The 21,119-nt window shown below is 41.2% G+C and overlaps 1 pseudogene; it reads right to left on the bottom strand.

Annotated features, from left to right (window-relative positions):
• Positions 1-7,002: 7,002 nt before the first annotated feature.
• On the bottom strand, positions 7,003-7,317 carry LOC150039609 (uncharacterized protein C4orf46 homolog pseudogene; annotated as a pseudogene).
• Positions 7,318-21,119: the final 13,802 nt, after the last annotated feature.

The raw sequence follows: 21,119 nt of genomic DNA, 5'->3' as shown, positions 1-21,119 counted from the left end.
CCAGTCAGAATGGCCAGGATCAGGAAACGAATAACAGATGCTGGAGGGGATGTGGCCAGGAGGGATCACTACTACACTGTTGGTTTGAGTGCAAACTTAATCAACCACTATGGAAAGGAGTATTGCAGTGCTTCAAAAGGTTAAACATAGAGCTCCCCTATGACCCAGAAATTCCACTACTTGGCATTCACCCTACCATCCAGAATCTAGGACATACTAAATCCACTAGCACAACAATGTTCATTGGAGCATTATTCACCATAGCAAAGATATGGAACCAATCTAGATGTCCCTTAGTTGATGAGTGGATCAACAAGTTGTGGTATTTGTACACAATGGAATTCTATGCTGCTCTCAGAAGTAACGACATAGACCCATTTGTTAGGAAATGGAAAGACTTAGAAAAGATCATGTTAAGTGAAGTAAGCCGGACTCAAAAGATCTTAGGGTGAATGGTTTCCCTCATTTGTCATAATCAATAGAAACCTTGGGCTCTACTAGCAGAGATCTGCAACAGAGAAAAATCTTGATACATGCGGCCATATAGTATGAAGCTAATTGATAGGACCTGCAGGATATTGAAACAAAAGCCATATAATGAATGGTTGTTGTCCTTAATGTACTATGTTATCTCTCATCTCCTTTGCTGTCCCTTGGGTATCTCATATTGTTATAGTATGTCACTTTGTTATCTGATATATTGAATTTTTTTATATTTGGTTATTTGAAATTTGATAGCCAAGAGGGGAAAACAAAGTGGGGGGGTGGGGAGAGGGTAATGGTTACCAAGACTTGTGAAAGGGAATCAATGTACGTGAATTAATGCACATTCTATCTGGCAAATATCATGTAACCCTTGTATTAATTACAATAAAAAAGATTAAAAAAGTACTGTAATCCTAGCTACTCAAGATAAGCTGAGATCTGAGGATTCCAGTTCAAAATCAGCCATGCAATAAATTCTGTAAGACTCTTACCTCAATTACCCAGCAAAAAAGCAGAACGTTGGGTTGTGGTTAAAATGCCAGAGGCCTAAGATTTGCATAAAAGTGCTAAGGGGTCACATCCAGGCCATGAATCAAGCCCCGGCACTGGCTCACACACACAAAAACTAACCTTGAGGCCAACACAGTACATGCACAGGTTTGGGAGGGATGCAGTTGGATGGGATGCTGATTTCAATTATGTAACATTTAATCTCAACGGTCTGTACAAAGCAGACCTCTCTGTGAAAAGTCCAGATAAAAAATGGTCCTCAAGATCAGCACATACATACTTATTTCCCAGTGCACATTTAAAATACAAACACTGGGCCAGGAATTTAGCCTAGTGTTAGAGTGCTTTCCTAGCCTTCACGAAGACTCAGATTCAATTCTTCCATACTGCATACAAAAAGCCAGAAATGGTACTGTGGTTCAAGTGGTAGAGCTCTAGCCTTGAGAAAGCCAAGGACAATGCCCAGGACCGGCAAAAAACAAAACAAAAATAGTCTGTCAATGGGACTGATGTGGCTTAGTGGTAAAGTGCTTAGCATGCAGGAGGCCCTGGTTTCGATTCCTCAGTACCACATGAACGTACTCACACACTACCACAATATCACTCTACCACTAGGCCAACTCCAGTCCCATTGACAGTCTTGAACAAAAAAAAAAAACTAATCTAGTGCTCTAGGCCCTGAGTTCAAACCCTAGTCCTGGTCCATTAGGACTCCAGAAGCCAAAACTGCAAAAATACCAAAACAAAAATTTGAAAATATTATAACTTTTTAACAAAATCCAATGAGACAGAATAGTGTATAGTTTGTTAAAGATTTGGTAGAAAAATGGTGGTAAAGAATAAAAAACCCACTCAAATTCAATATGAGCTTATCTCATGCAAGAAACAGGCCACCAAAAGAATTTTCCCTTGCCGGGTAGGGTGGTGCAGCTCTATAATCCTAGCTACTAAGGAGGCTTTGATCTGAGGATTGTGGTTCAAGCCAGTCCGAGTAATACTTTCAGTAACAGTTTCATAGACTTTGTGAGACCATAAGCCACCAGAAAATGGAAGTGGTGTATGTGGCTCAATGAGTAAGGCGGTATTCTGGAAGTGAAGAACTCAGGAACAACTCCCAGGTGCAGAGTTCGAGTCCCAAGACTGTCAAAAAATTCCCCATTAAACAATTTTCCTTGGGCCGGAGTTTGGCCTCCTGGTACAGTGCTTGCCAAGCATGCAGGAAGACCTGGGTTGGATTCCTCAATACCACATTCATAGAAAATGAAGGAAATGGTGTTGTGGCACAAGTGATAGAGCACTAGCCTTGAGAAAATGCAAGAAGAATGCTCAGGCCCTGAGTTCAAGCCCCATGTCACCTCCTTAGTGTCATTGAAAGACATCGCTAGTGTGACAGATTTTTCTCTCATCAGAAAAAGTAGAAACAACGTGCAGCAAATCTGTACTCAACTTAAACAGACTGTAATATTCAGCAATCTGCTAAAACTTCAAATCATCTTTATCTAATTTAGAAACATATTCCTAAACTCAATGTGTATTGCTTTTAAGGCATGGATACCATTAGGTTCAAAACATGGAAATGTAAACCCAAATGAGAAATAAAAAGCAACTTACCAGCTTTTTTCTTTTTTTCTTTTTCTTTTTTTTTTCTTTGCGGTTGACTGTGAACAGAAGATTCTGAAAGTATGGCTGCAAGAGAAGGTAAATGAAGTAGTCAGAATCTGTGATTTTGCCCCAAATTTTCCTACTTTAAACATTATACATAAGCTGGGAAAGCATAAAGCCTTCTTATGAGAGAATAATCTTTTATGTCTCAAATAGAGCATTAAACTCTCCACCAAAGATCAATCCACAGTCCATTAGATAAATACTATAAAGGCAATTCATTTCAAGGTTAATATACAAACAGAATTAATTTAAAAATACTTTTCCAGAAAAATAATTGACAAAAAATCCCCGCATCTTTAGTAAAAGTAGTTATGACTGAAAAAATCTTAGGGATGTATGAACTATTTTTCTATTAATGTAAAGGTATCCTAGGGTTGCATTGAGCATTTGTACTCTACTTCATTCATTTACATATTTCTCACCCAATATTAATGCAGGAAAAAATAATAAAAGTTCTCAAGTGGCACATTTCACAGTATTCAAATATTCAGTATTCTCTTGTGCAATGACTTGCAATCTATCATTTAACCTGCATAGCCCAAAGGGACATCAATAAAGAGGATGTAAACCTGGTTTGCGAATTCCTTAATACTCACATTCTTAAACATTCATGTCAAGAATTTGACCATAATGAAAGAGATACAGGACCTAATAAAGATGTAACATTAAAAAAACTGCTCATAGGAGTGGCACAATCCTAACAAACCATCCTCAGCCAAGGCACCAGAAGTTTAAAATTTTATGTGACTTCAATAATTTTGGCCAGGAGTTTGACCTAGCAGTACAGTGCTTGCCCATATGCACGAAGACCGAGGTTCGATTCCTTGGTATCACATACATAGGAAAACCAGAAGTGGTGCTGTGGCTCAACTGGTAGAGCTCTAGCCTTGAGAAAGTCCAAGGACTGTGCTCAGGCCCTGAGTTCCAGCCCAGGACTGGCAAAAAGTATCTTAACACAAAAAATGCCAAGCTGAGGACACCCCAAAATGTAGATCCATGAAATTTAAAAAACAAAAATTAAGAAGGGATATCAAGGTTTGTGAAGTAATGCACCTTCTCTCTGGCAAATATAATGTAACACTTTCATTAATTATAATAAGAAAGAAGTAAAAAATTAAATGGCTATGTGTGTTTGCTTGTACTCTGTAGACTTTCGTTAGATTGTGATGGGAAACACAATAGGAATCATTTTTAAAAAAGGTTTCCATATTTGTTGTGGGTTCTTGTACATCACAAGAATATTTTCTGCCAAGTGCTGAAGGCTCATCTCTGGAATCCTAGCTACTCAGGAGGCTGAGATCAGACGATCAGGATTCAAAGCCAGCTTGGACAAAGTCCATGAGAATCTTTATGTCCTATTATCCATTAACTTACCAGAACTGGTGCTATGGTTTAAATTGGGAGAGAACTAGGCTTGAGCTGACGAGCTCAGGGATAGCACCCAGGTCAAGAGTTCACTACCACAGGATGTTCATTGCAGCACTATTTACCTGAGCAAAGATATGAAACCAACCCAGATGCCCCTCAGTTGAGCAGATCAACAAAATGTGGTATTTTTACACAATGGAATTCTATGCTGCTGTCAGAAAGAATGTCATCGCCCCATTTGTTAGGAAATGGAAGGAATTAGAAAAAATCATATTAAGTGAAGGAAGCCAAACTCAAAGGAACATAGGCTCAAAGGTTTCCCTCATTTGTCCTAATCAGTAGAAACATTGGGCTCTCCTAGCAGAGATTTACAATAGAACAAAACATAGATACATAAGGCCATATAGAATTATGCTAAATGAAAAGACCTCCAGGATATAGAAACAAAAGTCATATAATGAGTTATGGTTGGGTTTTTTTTTCTTTTGATAATTATTTATTTTTATGCATTTTTAAAAATCACAGATTTCAGAATATACAAGAAAATTTAAGAAAAATATTTGTCTGATACTGAAGCAAACATCTCTTTGGTATAGAAATTAAGTCATATATGGCTTTTAGCTAAAAACAAAACTAAATAAACAAACAAACAAAAGAAGAATTAAGGCCTAACATACTAAATGAAACCATTCTTACTATTCTTTGGCCTTCCCTTTGGACCCTATTGCAGCTCCACTGTGTGGATTTTGAATATAGTTTTTTGTATATGAATAGATCTACAAAGACTTAAAATATCACATCAAAGATGCTCAAAAGTCATAAATATATGATGTCACTCTTGACATGAGAGATAGCTAAAAGGAAACATGGTTAGTAAGGTCAAATCATACAAAACATTATATCACTTAACACATTAGAAGAAAATCTCTTCTGAAGTTATTAAAAAGCAATAACACAGATAATGTAATTCAAACATGAAAACATCAAATGTGAGAAATATTAACTTTGAAGTCAATCAACCTTTAAATTAAGTTGGGAGCTGGGCATTGGTTGTTCATCCCTGTATTCTTAGCAATTCAGGAGGCTGAGATCTCAAGATCTCTATTGAAGGCCAGCCCAGGTAGGAAAGTCCAAGAGAATCTTATCTTACCAAAAAGGTGGAGCTTTGGCTGAAATAGTAGAACTCTAGCCTTGAGCAAAAAAGCTCAGGGATTATAAGTATGGCCAAGTTTAAGTCCCATGATTATCAGGAAAATAAAATGGGGATAAATGGCATATTTTCTCTAGACATACTTTTATTCTCTGAAGTAAACACTTTTTCAAAAAGCATCACACAATAGGAAAATTTACTTACGTATTTCAAAAAGTTATCATTAACCAGCGCAGTGTCTCATGCCTGTAATCCTACCTACTCAGGAGACTGAGATCTGAGGATCACAGTTCAACGCCAGCCTGGACATGAAAGTCTAAGAGACTTATCTCCAATTAACCACCAGAAATGCAGAAGTAGTGCTGTGGCTACAGGAGTAGGGCGGAAGCCTTGAACTGAAGAGCTCAGCGACATCCCCCAAGCCCAGAGTTCAATCCCCACAAACAACAACAACAAAAAGTTATCAACATTCAATTCACCCAGCTGGGGATGGTGGTATACATCTGCAGTCCCAGCACTCATGAAGGCTAAGGCTAGAGAACCTACAGTATGAGGCTAGCCTTGTCTAGATAGTGAGATCCTGTATCAAACACACACACACACACACACACACACACACACACACACACACACACACACACACCAAGTTTCATTGGGAGAATTTTTTCCCTTTAGTTCAGATTCACACATCTATTTTAAGGAAAATGATCTTAACCTTCATGCCAAAAAAAGAGGGGGGAAGCTTTTAATCATATTTGCCAACTGTTTTACTCAACAAAAAATTGGGGAGTGTCAGGTGACAGTGTCAGGTGCTGTAGGTCTGGAAGTCATAAACTTGTCTCTGCTTTCAAAGAACTGGGAGCTGATTAACATGGGCAAATTTAGTCCTATAGCTTGAGTTGTAACATGACCTTTTTTTCCTTTTTTCATGTATTTTTATTGTAAGTATTAGAAGGGTTACATTATATTCACCAAATAGAAGGTGCATTACTTCACAAACATTGATAGCTTTTCTCATGTCTTGGTCTCCATTTCCCTTACCCCACCTATGCCCCTCATCTTGTTTTCCCCCATTCCCTATCCGATTTCAAATAACCAAATACCCATATATACAATATATCAGATAACAAGGTAAAATACTGTAAGAATGTGAGACAATCAAGGGACAGCAAAAGAGATGAGAGATAACATAATACATTAAGGACAACAACCACTCATTATATGGCTTTTGTCTCTATATCCTGGAGGTCCTTTCATTTATTTTTTTCATATATTTTTATAGTAATTAATAGAAGGGTTACATAACATGATCTTCTGACATGCACCATCTTTCAAAACAATTACCTGGTCATACTAAGGCACTGTTAAAATTATCTGTTGAGAGAAATCACTTTTGGAAAGGAATCTCAAATGTTTAAAGAACAGAAAGTAAGGACAAACACATCTGTGTTAACATAAAAAAATTACATCAGGGCTGGGAGTTTGGCCTAGTGATAGAGTGCTTGTCTAGCATGCATGAAGACCTGGGTTCGATTCCTCGGTACCATATACATAGAGAAAAAAAAGCCGGGAGTGGTGCTGAGGCTCAAGTGGTAGAGCTCTAGACTTGAGAAAGTCCAAGGACAGTGCTCAGGCCCTGAACTCAAGCCCAGTACTGGCAAAAAATATATATATACGTATATATCACATCAATATTATGCTTTCTCAAAGGTCTAGAAAAAGAAGAAAAAATTTTATTCTAAGTACAAAGAAATGCTGAAGATTGTCCTATACATGTGGTACATGTGCAAATCCATATGAGAAGGTGAATTATACAGTCATAGTCAGTTGTCGGGTTTCAGAGAATCATACCATCTTTCAAGAGGTCTCTCCACATCTTAAGGAAGCTTGCATTTTCTGTACATTTAAGGGCAATCTTTTCCACTTGAGCTGATACTGCAGATGCGGCCTCAAGAAGTTAGGTTAATGAAAACGATGGATCTCCGATCTGCTGTGCCACCACCTCCAGGGAGTCCACCACTCCAACTCGGAGCCCTCCAGCCCACACTCACGCAGGAGGAAAACGCATCCAAAGACAAAGGAGAAGAAGGATGTGACAGAGGCGGTGAGCAAACGTGAAGCTCCTCAGCTGATGCCATGGGGAAAGGGCTGGCACCAAGGAGTGGGACCCAAGCCATCAAACCACCACTGACTGTCTTTCCAATGATTGTCTTTAATGTACTATGTTATCCCTCATCTCTTTTGCTGTCCCTTTGTTATCTCATATTGTGACAGTATTTCAACTGGTAATGTGATATATTGTATATATGCATATTTGGTTATTTGAAGTCAGAAAGGGAAGAGAGGAAAACAAGATGAAGGGCAGGGGTGGGGGAGGGAAATGGGGACCAAGACATGAGAAAGGGTATCAATGTTTGTGAAGTAATGCACCTTCTATCTGGTGATTATAATGTAACCCTAACATATGAAAAAAAAAGACACCCTGCAGATTGAGTGGAGGCTTTTGCACTTTTAGATAAGTAAAATACCTAGTATCCGGATTGTACAAAGAAATCAAGAAATTAAAGAGGCTAAGAGTTAACTACCCAGTTAACAAAGCCAAGTAGAGACTACTTTGTGTGTGTGTGTGTGTGTGTGTGTGTGTGTGTGTGTGTGTGTGTGTGTCGCTCATGGGGCTTGAACTCTGGGCTTGGGAGCTGTCCCATCAAAAGCAGCACCTTGCTCACTTGAGCACAGCTAGCACCCATTGCCTCCCAATAACCCTACCAGGGTACTTTCTCACCTGGGGTCAGCTGGGGAGGAGTGGGATGCACTATTGCCTCCCAGGAGGTGGGAGATCTAATGTTTGCACTCCCCAAATCACACCCAGATATACTGGAACATTCCACATGAAGGTAGACGTATAACTTATGTGGAGAAGAAAGAATTAACGGTGCCCAACATTGGCGCTGGCCGCGGTGATTCCGCATTCCTCCCCTCCCCTCCCCCCAGCTAGTTGGTGGTAGCTCCCAATTCACGGGAAGTGAGCAGCAGAAGTGCAGTGGAAGTGGCAGGAGTCGGGGCTTAGCTTCTGCTACTATCATCATTCCCCTGGGCCCACATGTGGACCTGCTCCACCCTGGCTCGACTGGGATTGGGGGCCTTGCTGGATCCTGCGGTTGCTCAGGTGAGTGACTTGGCGCCTTGGGGCCAGAGACTCTGCATTCCCCCCCCACCCCACCCCGAGCAATGCTTTTACTTCAAACCTGCATCTCATTCTTCTCCTCATGTCTGTGTCCTCAGAGACGACTCTGGAAGGATCACTTCTTCCGATTATTATGATTTTGTTGTTGTTGTTGTTGTTTTTGCTGTTATTATTAATGCCAGATGGGGTTAATTGAGGCACCTAGGACAGAGATTTATCCACTGGACAGAGTTAGAATTAGAACCCAGGGCCCTTGATAACCAATCCAGAACTGTTGCTTCAAATTTCCAGACTTTAGTCTTCTTTTTTCTGTTGCCCATTTCTGTCCCCTGACCTCAAGCATTCTTATTCTGGGAATAACCCTGTCTGCATGTCTTTATCCAGGGTGTGATACCTTGGGTAGGACTAGTTCCCTCTTTAATTCTGCTCCCCACCATCACCTCCACCTACTGATTCAGGTATTTCTTCTCAGGCAGACTCTTTTACAATTTACCTGCTCCCCCCACCCTGTGTATCTTTACCCTTACTATGTCTTTGTCAAGTCCTGTGGATTCCTTGGGGGAGTGAGTGCTATGATTTTCTTGGATCTTCAGGTCCCTAGCATGGAGTGAAAGATGAATTTTTGGTTCCTGAGGAACTTGTCACTTTTGACTCTCCAGGAATAGAGGTGTCCCAGTGGAGAGATCCCCCAAAATGTTCCAGAGTTTCAGTTCCCTGAGGGTAGAAGGCCCCATGCCTTCCTTCCCTCCTCTGAACTGATGGGACATGGTTGGTTTCGTTTGTTTTGTTGCCACATGTGGGCAATGAACTGAGGGCCTGAACACTGTCCTTTGGCTTTCTCAAGGCTAGAGCTCTACCACCTGAGACACAGCACCACTGCAAGGTTTTCTATTTATGTGGTAGTGAGGAATTGGAGTACTCTCCCAAACTCCTGGCCCCAGGACATGGTATTTCTTGTACTACAAACTGATCGTGATCACATGATCATAGTCAGAATTATGCCTCTTTGAAACTCACTCATGAACCTGCACATGTATACATGCATTTGTACTAAATTGCCATTTTTTTCCCTTCATGTGTGTATGAGTATTCAGATCCTGGGTCTTGAGCTTAGGACCTGTGCACTGCCCTTTAGAAATTTTCACTCCTGGCTGGCACCCAACTTCTGGCTTTTTGGTGGTTCATTGGAGATAAAAGTCTTACAGCATTAATTTTCTGGGCAGGCTTAGAACCAGGATTCTCCCTTGTGTGAACCACTGGCACCTGGCTTGGATTAGTATTTTCCTGCTCCATCACATCACTCCAAATAGCTCATCTTCTGGCGAGTATACGGCATGCTGGAATTGCTTTGTATAGTGGAACATTTCAGATTTGTTTATGGGGTTATGTATCAGGGTCAAACTTGACTGAGTATTGGCTGTCCTGAAAGGAAGAGGCTGACTTTGAGGTTGATGGTTTTCTTTTCTCCTCAGTATCTGAGTGTTATCTGTTTTGGTATCTTGAGCACTGAGGGTTCTTTGTCTCAGAGATAATCAGTGGGGGGTAGCAATTCTTCCAAGTTGTTGCAAACTGTCAGGAGGGGTCAGCTTGATCTTTATGCATAATTTTGTGATTCATGGGGCTTAAGCTCTGGGCCTGGGCACTATCCCTGGGCTCTTGAGCTCAAAGCTACCACCCTACCCCTTAGCCTGGGGTTGTCCCTGAGCTCTTCAACTCAAGGCTACCACCTTACCTCTGGAGCCACAGTCCCACTTCCTGTTTTCTAGTGCTTACTTAGAGATGAGTCTCATAGTCTGTGCCCTAGGCTGACAGAGATCTCAACCTCCTGAGTATCTAGGATTACAGGAATGAGCCCCCACACTCAACTTTATGGTAGATCGTTACTGTTCAGAAACTGAAGGACATTACAACACTTCTTTCCTAAACCCAAGGTTCAGATCCTTATAGCCAGCCCGACATTTCTCCCCCCTATACCTTGTGTGTGTTTCTATCTTGAAATCTCTTTCCTCAAGGGGTCTGGATGCCAGGACTCTATCCTCAGCTCTGCTGTTGATTTGCTGCATATGTTCATCATCAACCATCTGTGTCTCTGGATGTGAATTTCTCTATCTGTAGACTATGATTAATGGAGAGAAGAGCCATTAGTGCCCAGGCTGGCTTTGATCCTTGATCCTCAGATCTTAGCCTCCTGAGTAGCAAGGACTATGGGTGCAAGTGTTCTTTCCCAAATCCAATTCATATTTTTTTTGCCATTCCTGGGCTTTGAATTTGAGGCCTGAGCACTGTCCTTGGACTTTCTCAATGGCAAGAGCTCTATCACTTGAGCCTCAGCACCATTTCCAGCTTTTTTCTATGTAAGTGGTACCGAGGAATTGAACCTAGGTCTTCGTGCATGCTAGGCAAGCACTCTTCCACTAAGCCAGACTCCCGGCCCTCTAGTTCATATTTTTGATTGGCTTTTTTGGGTTACAGTTGGAACCATGTGAGCCACATTTTCTGTTTTAGGTTCTCTGTGGTTTTATTTTTTGTGTTAATTAGAGATGAGTTATAGCCTGGGCTGGGGATGTGGCTTAGTGATAGAGTGCTTGCCTAGCATACATGAAGCCCTGGGTTCAGTTTCCCAATACCACATAAACAGAAAAGGCTGGAAGTGACACTGTGACCGAAGAGCCAGACCCTGAGTTCAAGACCCAGGAATGGCTCATGCCTGTAATCCTACCTACCCAGGTAGCTAAGAGGTGAGGATCACTGTTCACAGCCAGCCTGAGTAGGAAAGTCTATGAGACTGTTGTGTCTAATTAGCTACCAAAAATCCAGAAGTGGAGCTGTGGCTCAAGTGGTAAAGCACTAGCCTTGAGTAAAAATACCTAGGTTCAAGTCACTGAGTCAGCAGTCCTGAGTTCAAGTCCTACTGTCCACCACCAGCACAAAAATTAAAAAAAGAGAAAGAGACCAAGTGACTACTTATCTATGGGCCTACAACACTTGTGAGCATATTAACATTTGTGAGTACGTTTATGTACATGCCTGCCGTATTTTCCAGAACATGGTAGACTTATGCTTTTCTGTTCTTTCCCAGGTTCAGCACAGTAATGTGATTACAACACCATAGCTGAATATGCTATGGGTCAATGTGAAAGTCACTGTGTTCCTTTCCCTTTGCTACAGTGATCTTGGAAGAGTGTCAGAGTGGAGACTCCACCTGGTGGCCTCTGTTCCTCATAGGAAGAACAGAATCACCTACTAAGTCACCTTGAACACATGTTGTAAGTAGAAATAAGATGATGCTGTTTGTTGCTGTAGTATTCCTTGACTGGTACTGACTCATCCTGGCAGAATCTTCTCTGATGGTACTTTAGGGGTCGCAGAGTCTGTCAGCACAGAATAGGTACTGAAAATCTCACCAGCTGTCCTTCACTAAAACCTTACTACAAGCACCCAGAGTATGAGTCAGTGGCTCATGCCTGTGACCTTAGGTACTTAGTAGGTTAGCAGTTTGAGGATTAGGGATCAATAACATTCCAAGGTAGAATAATTGTTCAGACTCTTATCTCCTAAAGCTAGATGCTAGGCAGACCAGTGTTTCATGCCTGTAACTATTCAGGAGGCTGAGATCTGAGCATCCAAGTTCAAAGCAATCTTGGGTATAAAAGCAGCTGATAACTCTTATCTCCAACTAACCTCAAGAAAAGAGAAGCACTCTTGGCTCAAGGTTATGGCAGTAGCCTGCAGCTGAAGTGATCAGGGACAATGCCCAGGCCCAAGAGTGGGGCAGTAGCCTTAAACTGAAGAGCCTAGGCACAACACCTTGCATGAGTTCAAACCCCATAACCCATAAAAAATAGATGCAGATCTGATCTGTGGCTCATATGGTAGATTGCCAGCCTTGAACAAAAAACCTCAGTGACAGTACCCAGGCTCTAAGTTCAAGTTCTAGCAGTGGGGCACACACAGACACTAGTGGCCTAGGACCTGAGTTCTTTCCTCTGTCCATGTATCATGCAACACATGATGCCCAAGAGACAAACTGGCTAGAGGGATTCTGGGTGTGTGTCTGTATGTCTGTGTCTGTCTTATGTGTTGTTGACATGGGAGGGCTTGTACTCATAGTCTGAGTACTCTCCTTAAGCTTTCATTCTCAAGGTTGGGACACTCTACCATTTCTGGCTCCTTAGTAGTTTATTAGAATCTACCTGATCTTTATGTCGAGGCTGGCTTTGAACTCCAGTCCTTAAATCTCAGCTTTTTCTCTAGCTAAGATTATAATCATTGGCACTAAGGCATAGATTCTCAACCCTTGTAGGTAAATCTGTTTTATGTGAAACTTAGTTTACTCAGTGTGAACTGGTTTTAATTACCCTAGGGCAGATGAGGCATGTATTCCTTCTTCACAGTGCCTGGCTGGTGCTTCACTACAGCATTAGCTACCTCTGCCTGTGATACAAGTTTTTTGGGGTTTTTTTGGCCAGTCCTGGGGCTTGAACTCAGGGCCCGACCACTGTCCTTGGGCTTTCGCAAGGCTAGAGCTTTAGCCCTTGAGCCACTGAACCAGTTCTGGCTTTTTCTATGTATGTGGTACTGAGGAATTGAACCCAGGTCTTCTGCATGCTAGCACTTTATCACTAGGCCAAACTCCCAGCCTGATTAAAGTTTTTGAAAAGAAAACTAGGCCAGGGCCAGGAATTTGGCCTAGTGGTACAGTGTTTGTTTAACATCCAGGAACACCTGGGTGTGATTCCTTGATACCATATACATAGAAAAAAGCTGGAAGTGGTGCTAAGATTCAAGTGGTAGAGCTTTACTCTTGAGAAAGTCCAAGGACAGTGCTCATGCAATGAGCTTAAGCACAGAACTGTCAAAAACAAAACAAACAAAGAAAGAAAATAGGCCAGGTGGTGGTGGCTCACACATGTTGTCCTTGCCACTCAGGAGGCTGACTGACATCTGAGGATTGGGGTTTAAAGCCAGCCTTGACAGTAGGAATGTGACATTTCGATCTCTAATTAACTTCAAAAACGTTGGAAATGAAGCTATGACTCAAGTGGTAGAATTCCAGATTCCAGTCTTCAACAAAATAGCTGAGGAATAGCATCCAGGCCCTGATTTAATGCCCTAGTGCTAGCACAAAATGAAAGAAAGAGCCAGGCTTTTAAATAAAACGTGTTGTACTAAGTAGAAATCTCTATGGAAAGAGAAAATTTAAAAATATTAATCTCAGCTGGGTGCCGTGGCTCACACCTGTAATCCTAGCTACTCTGGAGGCTGAGACCTAAAGATCAGGGTTCAAAGGCATCCCAGGCACCAAACGACCTGAGACTTTTCAATCTCCAGTTAACATCTAGAAAACGGAATGTGTGGCTTGACACAAGAGTAGAGCAGTCACCTTGAGCTGCAATGCTCAGTGTCCAGGCCAAGTTCAAGGCCCATGATGCACACACACACAAAAAAGACAAAGAAATAAAAGGGGGAGCCAGTGAGGGAGAGAGGGAGTGATTGAGGAAGGAAGGGAAAAAAAGAGAGGATGGAAAGGAAGAAAGTGGGTGGGAGAATGATCTGGACTTCAGTGGCTCACACCTATGATTCTATTCAGAAATGCAGAGGTTAAGCTGCGCAGCTCAAAGTGGTAGAGAGCTAGCCTTGATCAAGAAAGCTCATGGACCGGGCCCCAACCCTGTGTTCAAGTCCATGACTGACATAAAGAGAGGGAGGATTGGGAAGGAAAGAACTGGTTCTTTCCAAGAGTTGAGTAAAGTAGAAGGTGCTAGGTATGTGGGAACATTCTGAGAGCAAGGAGGGAAAGTGAGTTCTTTAACTCAGTCCTTGGCTGGTGATGAAAGTGAGATTCCACCTACACAGCCCCTACTCTGCCTTGGTTCTCATCTACTTAATTCTCCACAGGCCCTGGGAAGGAGGTGCTGGCCTCTGCATCATTTGTAAAGGCTAGGAAACTGAGGACATCAAAGACCTCTCCTGGCCAGAACAGGCAAAGATGGGGTGTCCATTTCCTGGAATTGGAGGCTTTCCATGTCCTTCCTAAAATCTTCCAATCTGATCTTTCTCCCATGCCATCTTCTGGTGCTCTTCCTAACACCATTAGTATAATCAATAAGTTCAGTGAAATTACAGGATATAATATTTATATAAAATAGTAATTGGAGCTGGGGGTTTGGCCTAGTGGTAGAGTGCTTGCCTAGCAAGCACATACATAGAAAAAAGCCAGAAGTGGTTCTGTGACTCAAATGGTAAAGCTTGAGAAAACCCAAGGACAGTCCTCATGCCCTGAGCCCAAACTCAGGATTGGCAAAAATAATAATAATAATAATAGTAATAGTAATAATTGAGCTTATGTGAGAAATGAACAAGTTAAAAATATGTATGGAGTCAATTCTATGTATACTAGAATAAGAAATAAAACATTGAGAAATAAATGTATAAATAATGTAACATTGGACAATGCAAACTAGACTGCACAGCTAGGCTTGGAAGCACCCCGTTTTTACCTGATCTTATCTCCTTGCTACTGAGGAATTTACTTTTCCAAAAAGCAATTTTGCTATTTTCCTTCATATTATTTTAGGTGCTCTCAACTTGAAATATATACATCCAAATATGCCCTATAATCTCCAGTTTCATGAAGAATAGCTTAAGTCCACTAAATAGGCAGAATCCATACCCTGGTTGACTGTAAAACAGGCATAAAAATTCCCTACTGACCTTCCAATCATGTTGTATGAAACATCACAATAAACCTTTAAGAGCAAAGCAGGGCATCTCACGTATAAAGGAGGAAGACAGGATCTATTCCACAGGCTAATGCATAAGGTCTGGGAAGACAAGTCTGAGGTTCTCTTGAAAAGCAATGGAGTGTCTTCTTCAGAGAAGACTTTCTTTAAGTCTTTGGCCCATATTTTAATGGGATGGTTGTTACTTTGGAGGTTAGTTTTGGAGTGATTCAATTTTTGAGTTGTTGATATATTTTAGATATGAGGCCTTTGTCCGTTGTTTGGTTAGTGAAGATTTTCTCTCACTCTGTAGGCTTCCTAATTAATTTACTAGCTATGTCCTTTGCCATACAAAAGCTCTGCAGTTTAATGCAGTCCCACTTATCCAGCCTTTCTCTGATTTGTTCTGATTCTTGGTCCTTATTAAGAAAGTTTCGACCTGTGCCAAGGAGGCCTAGTGTATCTCCTATTCCTTCCTGTAAACTTTTCAGTGTGTCAGCTTTTACCTCCAGGTCTTTGATACATTTGGAGTTGATTCTAGTGCAGGGTGACAAAGAAAGATCCAACTTTAGTTTTCTGCAGGTGCTTAACCAGTTCTGCCAGCACAACTTGTTGAAGAGGCTGTCTTTCTTCCATTCTATTTTTTTGGCTCCCTTGTCAAAGATTAGGTGGCCATAGGTCTGTGGTTTAATATCTGGGTCCTCAGTTCTATTCCATTGGTCTTCAGGCCTGTTCCTGTGCCAGTACCAAGCTGTTTTGAGAATTATAGCTCTGTAATAGAGTCTAAAGTTTGGAATTGAAATTCCTCCAGTGATGTTCTTTCTGCTAAGAAGTGTTTTTGCTATACAGGGTCTTTTATTTTTCCATATGAAATTTTGAATTGCCTCTTCTATTTCTTTAAAGAATGTCATTGGGATATTGATGGGTATTGCATTGAATTTGTAGATAGCTCTTGGCAAGATTGTCATTTTCACAATGTTGATTCTTCCAATCCAGGAGCATGGGAGGGTTTTTCCATTTCCTTAGTTCTGCTTTAGTTTCCTTTTTTAGGGTTTTAAAGTTTTCATCAAAAAGGTCCTTTACATTCTTAGTTAAGCTAATTCCTAGGTACTTTATTTTCTTTGAGGCTATTGTGAAAGGAGTTTCTTTCCTGATTATTGCCTCGTTCCTCTCACTGTTGGCGTAAAGGTAGGCAGTTGATTTTTGAGGGTTGATTTTCTAGCCTGCTACTCTTCCAAAGTTTTGAATCAGCTCAAGGAGCTTGGGAGTAGAGTCTATAGGATTCTTTAAATACAGAATCATTTCATCTGCAAAGAGGGATAGTTTTATTTCCTCTTTCCCTACTTGGATCCACTTTATGCTTGCTTCTTGCCTTATTGCACTGGCTAGGAATTCTAGTACTATGTTAAAGAGTAGTGGAGAGAGTTGGCATCCTTGTCTCGTTCCTGATTTTACTGGGGATGGCTTTAGATTTTCACCATTAAATGTAATACTAGCTGTGGGTTTCTCATACACAGCCTTTATTATATTGAGGAATGTTCCATGGATTCCTAGTTTCTCCAGAGCTTTTAACATAAAGGGGTGTTGGATCTTGTCAAATGCCTTTTCCGCGTCTATTAAGACAATCATGTGATTTTTGTCCTTGCTCCTGTTGATGTGTTGAATTATATTGATTTGCGTATGTTGAACCAGCTTTGCCTCCCTGTGATGAATCCAGTTTGATCATAGTGTATAATTTTTTGATGAGTTGTTGTAGAAATGACCTATAGACACATGAAAAAATGCTCAACATATCTGGTCATAAAAGAAATGCAAATCGAAACAACTCTAAGATTCCACCTCACTCCAGTTAGAATGGCCAGGATCAGGAAAACGAATAATAACAGATGCTGGAGGGGATGTGGCCAGGAGGGATCACTATTACACTGTTGATGGGAGTGCAAACTCGTTCAACCACTATGGAAAGCAGGGGGGCAGTGCATCAAAAGGCTAAACGTAGAACTCCCCTAGGACCCAGCAATTCCAGTACTTGGCATTTACCCAGCCATCCAGAAACAAGGACATATTAAATCCACTAGCACAACAATGTTCATTGCAGCACTATTCACCATAGCAAAGATATGGAACCAACCTAGATGTCCCTCAGTTGATGAGTGGATCAACAAGTTGTGGTATTTGTACACAGTGGAATTCTGTGCTGCTGTCAGAAAGAATGACATCGCCCCATTTGTTAGGAAATGGAAAGACTTAGAAAAAATCATATTAAGTGAAGGAAGCCAGACTCAAGGGAACTTAGGCGCAATGGTCTCCCTCATTCGTCATAATCAGTAGAAACCTTGGGTTCTACTAGCAGAGATTTGCAATAGAGCAAAATCTTGATACATAAGGCCATATAATGTGAATCTAATTGAATGGACCTCCAGGATATTGAAACAAAAGCCATATAATGAATGATTGTCGTCCTTAATGTACTATGTTGTCTCTCATCTTCTTTGCTCTCCCTTGGTTATCTCATATTGTTATAGTATCTCACTTTGTTATCTGATATATTGAATTTATTTATATTTGGATATTTGAAATTTGATAGGGAAGGGAAAACCAAGATGGGTGGGGGGTGTGGGGGGGGAGGGAAATGGGTACCAAGACATGTGAAAGGGTATCAATGTACGTGAATTAATGCACCTTCTATCTGGCAAATATCATGTAACCCTTTTACTAATTACAATTAAAAAATAAGAAAATTAAAAAAAAGAAAAGCAATGGAGTGGATAGCAGTGATGTACCATGCTCTAAGAAACCCCTGTATGGAAACTTTTCACTAGTTAGCTGAAGAAATTAACTGTCTGTGAGCTGTGCTCACAGTCAGTGCCCAAGCTGTGAGTTCAAGCCACAGCACCAATAGCACAAAACAATACAACAAGAAAACACAACAACACAAAACAACAACAGTAAAAAACCCTTAGATGAAAGGCAGAATTCAAAAACTAGTAACCAAAAAGTCCTTAACATTTTATATATGGAATTTGGGAGTGTCTAAGAAATTCATTGTTAGATTTTGAGAAATCTAAATTGACACAAGGATTGTGCCTTATATCTACTTAACAATCCTGTGATTTTATTTCAGTGTATACACTAAGTGTACATGAGAGCAGTGGAAAAAAGACTAGGAATTTAGTTTAGTTGCTGCAAATACTTTTTTTTCTTACACCCTTTGGTCATGGGGCTTGAACTGTGGGCCTGGATGCTGTCCTTCAGCTTTTCAGTTCCAGGATTGTGCCCCACCACTTTGAGCCACAGTGTCACTTCTGGTTTTTTAGTGGTTAAAAAGAGATGAGTCTCCTGGATTTCCATGCCCAGGCTGGCATTGAACCGTGATCCTTATATCTCATTTTCCCTCATGAGTAACTAGAATTATAGATGTGAGCCATCGCACCTGCCATGCAAAATACGTAGGGGGGAGGGGTGGAAGGAGGGTCCTGGGTCTTGAACTCAGCCTAGAAACAGTCCCTGAGCTATTCAGCTCAAGGCTTCTGTCATACCCTTGTGTCAAGCCCTATTTCCTGCTTACCAGAGATTAATTGGAGATAAGAGTCTCAGGTCCTTTTGTGCCCAGGCTGGCTTTGAGTCTTGATCCTCAGATCTCAGCCTTCTGAGTAGCTAGGATTTAAAATACCTAAAGTGAGAGAGTGGACAAGTTCAAAAAATAAATAAATAAAAACAACACAGACTTATAACCTCAATTACATTATTAAAACTAAAAATTAAAAAAGAAACTCATCTAATGCTCCCCAAACATTTCATTTTCAAGTTGGTCTCACAGTGTTTCAGGAGACAAACCATGACTTAAGAAGAAACTCAACTTAGCTCCCACAGCTAGGAGAGAAAAGTCCCCAGGCACCCACACACTCCTGGACCTAGGGTATGGCACTGGACTGGTTGAACCTCTGTAACAAGCCTATGTCACAGCACATCATGGGAATTGTAGTCTCCTTTGGAGTGCAAATCCTCTAAAAGTGATGGTTTTTTTTGGGGGGGAGGGGTTGGTTTTCTCTATTTGCAAGACCTGGTTTCTCTCCCTTTGCCTTGCTGCTGGAAGCACTCTGAAGTACAGTTTTGCCTTCTGTAGGTCAGAGCCCCAGGCCAGGTGCCCAGGATGTCTTCAGTGGACCTTGGGGGCTGTGACTTGAAGGGATCTCAGGCTACAGAACCAATGTCTGGGCTCAAGACCAGCGTTTACCTTCCTTGTGTTCCTCCAGTCTGAGGTGGAGGATTAGTGTAGGATTCATGAGTTTGTGCTGCTGTTAGCCTTAGCCTAAGTGTCTCCAGAAGGCAGAAACCTGCTCCTGAAGCTCCTAGAGCATGTTGGGTGGTTCTCAGTCTCCATGACTGAGTGATTCTGCTGTTAACCCATGTGACCTTCTTATTCACTTTGCCTAGCTGTAAAATAAGCCATTTAAAAACTGTAACAAAATTGTGAAGTGTGTGCCTGCCTCGAGTCTTAGTATAATTACATTTGGGGGGAAGATTTGTTTCTCCTAGAAGAGTTTCTGCTCTGCTACTGCCATGTTATCCTTCTTAGCACTGCTGGCTTGCATTCACCCGTGTTCATACACAACCTTATGTCTAGAGACAGTTCTACATTGGAAAATTGGAGTAGTGTGTGCTGGTCCTTTGTTTTTAGGAAGGGAGCCGGTCAATGTTTGAAGGAGGTTACCCTTTAATAGGAGTTTCCCTCCTAAAGGACAGACTTGACCAAATCTGACAAGCCCTACACAGTAGAGGCAGAAAAGCACAGGAAGAGGAAGATGTTTTTAGCTTTCCTTGCCTTAAGCAATAATTGGTTCTCCCACGTGGTACTCTCCTCAAACACTCTCAATCATCTGGTGATGTTTGAAGGTTTATAACAACTTCTAGGAAATAAATTGAGCTGGCCTGAGTAATACTCCAGAGCCTAATTATTAGCCATGACATGAAGTCATGGTTTTGAGTGCAGGGACCTTTTCCACTTTATTCTTCTGTTCTTGACAAATTACAATTTCTCCATTAGAATTATGACCCTGTTTTACATCACTTCAAATGAGACTGACTAAACGTGGATTCTAAAACAATTGATAAAATATAATTTATGGTCAGATGGATAACCTAGTGGCTATTCATGAAGACCTGAGTTCAATTCCTCGGTACCACATACACAGAAAAGGCCAGAATTGGTGCTGTGGCTCAAGTGGTATAATGGTAGCCTTGAGGAATGCCCAAGATGCTCAGGCCCTAAATCCAAGCCCCAAGACTGGCAATAATAATAATAGTAATAAATATATATAATTTAAATACAATAGAATGCCCTTTTTTGTGTGTTACTCCTCGTCCTTGAGGTCATGATCTGTTCTGGGTACTGACCAGTTTTGTTCAAGACTAATGTAGTACCAACACTTAAGCCACATCTCCTCTTCTAGCTATTTGTGATTATTTATTGCAGAATTAAGTCTCTCAGACTTTCCTGTTCCAGCTGACTTTGATCCTCAGCTCTCAGAAATCTGAGTAAGTAAGATTAGAACCAAGAGCCACCAAAGCCCAGTTACAGTACTGATTTTTTTTTTGCCAGTCGGGGCTTGAACTTAGGACTTCAGCAATGTCCTTGGACTTTCTCAAGGCTAAAGCTCTACCATTTGAGCCACAGCACCACTTCTGGCTTTTTCTCTCTCTGTGTTACTGAGGAATGAAACCCGGGTCTTCATGCTTGCCAGGCAAGCACTCCACCACTAAGCCAAACTCCTGGACCACAATACTGACTTCTAAATACAGATTCTATTTCTAATAAAACAACCTGAAATAAGCCAGGTGCAGTAGTTCACACCTGTAATCGTAACTACTGAGGAGGCTGAGAAATCTGAGGATCTTGGTTCAAAGCCAGGCCAGGTACAAAACGACCTTGAGATTCTTATCTCCAATTAGCCTCTAGAAAATGGAAAATGAGGCTTGACTCAAGGAAGGATAGGGCGGTATTCTTGAGCTGAATAACTCAGGGGTAGGGTGG

Source organism: Megascapheus bottae, unplaced genomic scaffold (assembly GCF_031878675.1).
Source record: "Megascapheus bottae isolate mThoBot1 unplaced genomic scaffold, mThoBot2.hap1 HAP1_SCAFFOLD_41, whole genome shotgun sequence".
In the NCBI taxonomy this organism is placed as follows: Eukaryota; Metazoa; Chordata; class Mammalia; order Rodentia; family Geomyidae; genus Megascapheus; species Megascapheus bottae.
This window is presented reverse-complemented; position numbering and strand designations above follow the sequence as displayed.